Source organism: Amblyomma americanum, chromosome 4 (genome assembly GCF_052857255.1).
Source record: "Amblyomma americanum isolate KBUSLIRL-KWMA chromosome 4, ASM5285725v1, whole genome shotgun sequence".
Classification (NCBI taxonomy): domain Eukaryota; kingdom Metazoa; phylum Arthropoda; class Arachnida; order Ixodida; family Ixodidae; genus Amblyomma; species Amblyomma americanum.
The window spans coordinates 156,933,818-156,940,561 of record NC_135500.1 but is presented as its reverse complement, the minus strand read 5'-3'; the positions used below and the strand labels follow the sequence as shown (position 1 = coordinate 156,940,561).

Genomic DNA, 6,744 nt, shown 5'->3' with positions numbered 1-6,744 from the left:
TTCTGATCCATTTTCTCACTACGCATTACATCAAACCGTCCGCACTCACTTTCCACCTGAAGAGGGAAAAGTAAAAAGTGAGACAGTAGACCAGTGGATGGGGAGCCATGTTATTTCGATTTGGAAAGCACTGAGGCACTGGTTCAACGGCAAGCTCGCGCTTTCCGGTCATAAAAGTGGAAGAAACAACAGCTGAATTAAAAAGGTGACTGGACAATTTGCTTGTTCTTTTACTGTTTACTGAATCTTTTTTAGAAGGCAACCTAAAAATTTGTGAGGACGCGGCTTGCCATCAATCTACACTTGATTGTAAAGTGAAATATAACAGGAAAAAGCGGATGGTCTGGAAAATTTTATTAACCGCACAATTTTGCAGAAGGTTTATATTAACCTGCCAGTATGATCCAATTATTTTATGACATACAGAGATCAGTTGACAAGTGGTCTGGCACTAATCATCGATATCAGGATGACGTTAGCCCATTACTGCTAGAGTAGAGCAGCCTTACGTTCTTGTCATAACCGTTACGAGCACTTGGAGTCGTGACTTAAAGCTTATGCTGAGGAAGACATAACATGCATGCTGCGGAACAATATGTAGTGTTCGAGAAACAGGACCGACTTTCTAGTCTTGCACTTTCGCAAATTTTGAAGTTCGTTACAACAAACTCATTTGCGTCAAAAATTTCTGAAGAAAAACTTTTACTGGATTTTTTTTATTTTCGGTGCCGATAAGACATTCAAAGAATGGGTAAGCGCGCAGTTTGTCCGTGAAGTTCTTTGTTCTCCTTCAAGGGCAGGTGCTGGAGCTGAAAATCGACGTTTTAATAACGGCCAGCTCTTAAGCCCATGCTATATGCTGCTGCAGGCAGTTTGACTTCTTACGAATGAGCTTCGAGCAAAATGACCGTGAGGTGAAGTGCAGGCACGCATTCGTAATTACTTTGTGTAATCAAAGCGTTAAAAAAATAAAGATTTTGTCGTTTTCAGCCTGCCCCTGGACTTAAGTAATGAAAAAAGTATTGTGCTCTACACATTCACTTTCTTGTCCTCTCCTTTTTCCCCTCGCTGTTTCTTTTTCGAAGGTTAATAAAACCGTCTCATTAAGATATTTTTCAAAGTTATGGGTTAGCTTGCATGTCTTGTATTTAAACGCCCTTGCAAAAACTAATCAGGAAGTGTTGCTAAACAAATACTTCCCATGGTGCAGAAGAAATTCTATCCTACTGAGTGTGACAGCAACGATTAGAGAGTTTTAATAGATTTCGTAGAAACAGCCATTGCTACATGCTTGAATTTACTTTGTTTCATGCACCAAACGCAGTCCTCACCCTAGGCAAGGTAGCTGTAATTAAACACGCCGTCGTGAATGGAGATTGTATTGCAAGATTGCCGATATAGTTTCTAAGGTGCAATAATGTGTGAAGAAAACGAGGTCGAAAAAAGTGAATGCAATTCAGAAAAACCATTTATCATGGTCACAGAGTACAAATCCGTCACATAAACGCACTTTAACATTGTTTTCACGTTCTTGTGCGCTAAAGGGCTTGTAGAATCATCAGCTGTTGCACACGTGCCAACGACTGACGCACTCTAACCATTTTTCATCGCAGAAACTACATTTTGGAATTTGCAGAACGGAGAATGCTTGGTAAAACATTTTGATACTGTCCTGGTGCACCGGTAACAATGGAAGACGGTTAACAAAAACACGTCACAGTCTCAAGCGCTTGCGAGTCTTTATGATTACAGCCCAATAGGAAGGCACTTTTCATGCGGTGAAGCTGACGGGCTGCTTTCAAGCTTTTCAGCGTCACAAAGGACCGTACGTATCTTCCGCAGTGGCTCCAGCCGAAGAAATCCTCAGTGATCTGAGTGGCCTCAGTGATCAGCAACATTTGATCGTAGAGTGGAAGCTTTGAAGAATGAGCGAGCTAGTTTGTCAACTAGGTCATTTAATTCCCCTTAAAGATGACGGTCTGGGCACTGGCGTGAAATATGCTCTATTGCATAGCGTTGAGTTTTCATAGGATACAAAAAGTGCCACATTTCGCGTGCTTCCTTGTTATTCTGGCAATCTTTTTTTCATAACTTATATTGCTACTTGTTCTAACAAATGAATTTTACATAGGAGCATGAATCACCGATTAAATACCGATTCAGGAAGGTTAATAATAATAATTGGTTTTTGGTGGAAAGGAAATGGCGCAGTATCTGTCTCATATATCGTTGGACACCTGAACCGCGCCGTAAGGGAAGGGATAAAGGAGGGAGTGAAAGAAGAGAGGAACAAATAGGTCCGTAGTGGAGGGCTCCGGAATAATTTCGACCACCTGGGGATCTTTAACGTGCACTGACATCGCACAGCACACGGGCGCCTTAGCGTTTTTCCTCCATAAAAACGCAGCCGCCGCGGTCGGGTTCGAACCCGGGAACTCCGGATCAGTAGTCGAGCGCTCTAACCACTGAGCCACCGCGGCGGGGCCCGTTTTTAAAAAAGTGCTGCTTGTTGGACGAGTTGGTGATCGATAATGATAGAGCAGCGCTTAACAAGAGAGGACAAAAGGAGGAACACAGAACGACACGAGCGCTAAGTGTCAACTGTTTATTTGTTGCCTTTGGCACACATAAAGACGTGAACCACAGCATGAAATAGGAAAAGGCAGTCAGGTCAGCTGATACAAGCAATGCAACGCCGCTTTTCGCTGGTTGCCATCGATTTAGTAAAGCGAGCGGTTTTGCTGATAGTGGCAGTGATGCCACGCTCACACACTTGCTATGTGCACGTGGAAAATTCAGAGCCTAAATTCTCTCTCTAACATACTTATTGTGGCGGTAGATAATTTGGCCCCTATTAAACAGAGGCATGCACGGCTTTGGGCAGCCCCGTTTCTTAGGATGGATCTCGCAGTGGCAACAGGGCTGGCTTAGGTGGCCCAATTTGCCCTCAGTAACATTGTTGCCATGTTCTTTCTACCCGCTATTTACACATCTCCCTGTCTATCGAATATACTCATCGCTACAAGACATTGCGCTTTATTGCGCTTTTAAGGACACATTAGTATATTTTCTAAATTGATTTAAATGGACGAGAAACCAGCTCTAAATTACAAAGCTCATTTTGAGATCAACTTTTTTGAGTACGTATCTTTTCCCTAGTTAGAAGGTGGTTGCGCTTTTTTTTTTCAAGCGAACAGATTACAGCAACAAAGTTCAATGCATGTGATATGTTTTATCTAAAGTTCATTGACCATTTAAATTAATGAATTGACTAAAAGCAATAACGAAAGTTGGGCGAGTTGGTGGAAGTTTTTGATGAAAGCAAAGGGAACACGAAGCATGGACAGGACGACGCAGACAAGCGGTAATTCGCAACGAAGGTTTATTGCTGAATGCACCCAACTTATACGATTCCAGAAGGAATCTTTAATGCCGCCTATAATTCGAGCTGTCTTAATAAGTTTAAATTATAATTTATTGCAGGTCCTTTACTCAAAGGCATTAGTTCCTTATCTCTATACTTGCAATATAATATAATGCAATATAAGGGTAGCTTAAGTCGACTATAATCTTTTAATTTGTTGTTTTTAAGCCGCAGTAGCTGTCTCACTAGGGGTGGACAACTCAAATGGGACTTGAGGAAAGAGGTGAAAGTTGAAGGAACATAAAGGAGAGGAAGAGTCGCTGCATTCCAGGACACCTGAATATAAAACACAACTTTTAACATTATGATTAGATGTTTATTCGCATTAATCTCTATGCATAAAAAGCTGCGGTTAAGCTTCTGGGGCACGATTTTGAAGGAAAATATTGGCAGTTATCGACACTGCCTTCAGGCTGCCCTCTTTTTCTGCATGGAGTGCAATATACGAACTGGTACTAGGCACAGCTGTACGTAACATGTTCGATGCAAGCTTTCGGCGGCAAGCAGCATCAGGCGGCTTCTTTGTGCGTAAGACTATTCAATGCAACGAACGCTGAAAGAGTATCAGCCATACACTGCCATTAGGCTCGCCTTATAGCGCGCACAACCAATACCCGATGCATTATAGGACACAGGAAGTAGTTATAAACAGCGGACTCTACGCATTTTTGTGTCTTGACCCAAGTATACAGCAGATACACATCAAGAATTTTTCCTACCTTACCAAAGTTACACCGAAGGCCGAGTGCCAGCAAACACTGCTTGCTCTTCGCGCCTATCACCGCCGTCTGCGTCCATGACAAACGATAATGACTGCCCTGTGCGCAGTGTTCCGCACCAGGCCGGTAAGCGCGTAGCGCTGGCGTGAATTTAGTTCTGTGCATTGCTCAGTGCGCTGTGGCCACGACCTCTTCAAGCGAACAAGCCCACTCCGAAGATGTGTCGTTTCAATGTTCTTTAAGTACACAGCTGCCGCCCAATTACTGTATATCTTTTTGCAGGCGGAGGTCGTACACCGTAATATTTTGAATATATTTTCGTATACTCATAAGGAAGCGTTACGTTACGCAATGAATGGCCTCAAAATGCTTCAGCACTTCGCTGAGGCAAAGTTTCGGCCACTCCTCTAACACGCAGAAATGGTCACCGGAACAGTAAATCTAGGCACATACGGGGCGTTTAGGTTGTTTTTGACGAATACGCATAAATATTTTTTTCACTCCAAACCACTCATTAGATAGAGACAAGTTAAAGAAATGGCCTTGGCAGTCGCAATAACCAGCAGTTCAATAGGGCGTGGAACATCTCAGCAATATTTTGCAAAACCGCTACTAAGAAGAATTTAATCATGTCTACACGCAGCCCACCAACTTTCAAAAGCAGTGAATTGAACATTTATGCAGAAACCTCATTGTTAACAGTACCACCAGTGTGGTTAAGCCCTATGGTGACGTATGGTTCTAGCATTCTGCCGAATAGCACGATAGAAAAGATACAACTGCGGAGTGCCTCATCGGGCATAAATGTGGCTGCCTCCTCGTTTTCAATTTCAAGCACAAAACCTAAATGTTTAGTCTTCTAACTTTAGAATTAATCCTGCTCTCATGCATAGTATTTAAAACGCTGGCATCTAACTGCACTTCACATATCACATATCTCATTTCACTCTTTCCTAACCACCGGGTCATGATCAGGACCTTCGTTACTACCATGAAGCGGCACTACCGCCGTCACCAGTGCTGCGCCTACTCGGCTTGCAACGCGCGCTGACGACGTTTGCGCGGGATCACGCGCCATGGAGAATAAAAATTGCCTACACTTGGTTCTCAGCCTGTCTGTTTCGTCCGCGTCGCACTTCGTTAATTGGTAGGGGACTAAGTCCCCGTCCTTCTACAACCTATTCTCTGTGGTCGGCGGCCTTTCATAACTCTGAAAGCACGCACTCTTTTGACGGTGACAGTGCGGTGAGAGCGGTATAGACATCTATCGATTACCGTTACAGAAGTTGCCTGACTATGACCATCTGCCTAGTCTGGAGGCGATTGAGGCCAAACCTCGTTTCTGATGGCCTTAATGCATGGGTACAAGAGTGACGCCTATTAAAAACCATTGCGATGGCTTTCGATGTCGACAGTCTCAGTGTGGGTGGAGAATGGTCGGCGGTATATGACAGAACAGCGCGTCATGTAACTGGAAACACACATGATAAGGAAATAAACTCATTAGGCAGGTGCAATGAGCTAGAGTGCCTGCTGATTTGTGCGCACCTTTCAGAAAGGCAACAATATATTAGCACACCTCATGTTTGTTCCAGACATGGTCTGGAAGAATCAGTTTTTTGCCCAAGTTTCTTCAAATATTTCACCTTTAACCGGTTTGTGTAGAGCGCCTTGCCCCACAAACCACAGAGCTGTGCAACACAGAGCAGCCTTCGTTATGTGCGATAGTTTATAGGCCTTGTGCGACAAAGCGGGAATGCTTCGCATTTTACTTTTCAGGGCAGCTTAAGCGTCGTCAAAGGTTTCTACCTCAACATATTGCAAATTTAAGCTAAGCTCAAATTTGGCATTAGGGAGTACCGCAATCATCGGTCATGTTTTTGAGTCGGCAGTGAATGAGAAAGGAATGAATGGTTTACGAATGAAAATTTGAAGTAGAAGGCAAGCTCCATCGCAGAAAATGGAACCACGAATGCAGTTCAAGTTCTTTAGTGTCAGTGTTGTACTTGGTCGGCTCGTTTTGCTGAAATCCGAAGTCTGTGCTTCGGACACCTTTCTGCTACCTTCTCCGTTTTCGTTACCTTCCCAGCGCTCGACTGCTGGCCTCATAATTGTGGGATCGAATACGCCGTATATCGATTTGGTCTAAATGTGAAAAGGCATTCCGACCTCCCGGGGTGCATTAACGCTCACAGACATTGCGAAAATGCGACAACCCATTTCGCGACACTGGTGCGTCTCAATGCATCCCACGTGGCCTAAATTATTCCGGAGCTCTGAAATATGGCATTACCGGCCGTTCACATTTAGCTTTGGGACGTTAACGCACAAGCCATTATCATGCCAGAGCTTTGCTGTGCATTGATGCGGTGCCGCTACAACCAAAGCAGGTTCCTGTTGCGGAGGGAGGCTGGGGTCTACAATGTGCACTGTAGTTTGCAGAGTCGCACTGCTACACCTGCGTACCACACAGCGCTTGTGTCTATCTGGAATTGCATCCACGGACTTTGCGTTCCCGTCCCTTCAAGCTGCCAAATAACCCTGCGCCGGCCAAGTAAGTGTATATTTTAGAAGGCACGCCGGAGTATTTTAACCTTTCTA

General features: G+C 44.1%; 1 non-coding gene across 1 annotated transcript; it reads right to left on the bottom strand.

The window, feature by feature from the left end:
- Positions 1–2,408: 2,408 nt before the first annotated feature.
- Positions 2,409–2,480, bottom strand: TRNAS-ACU (transfer RNA serine (anticodon ACU)). The gene has a single exon. It is a non-coding gene; the product is annotated as a tRNA-Ser (tRNA).
- Positions 2,481–6,744: the final 4,264 nt, after the last annotated feature.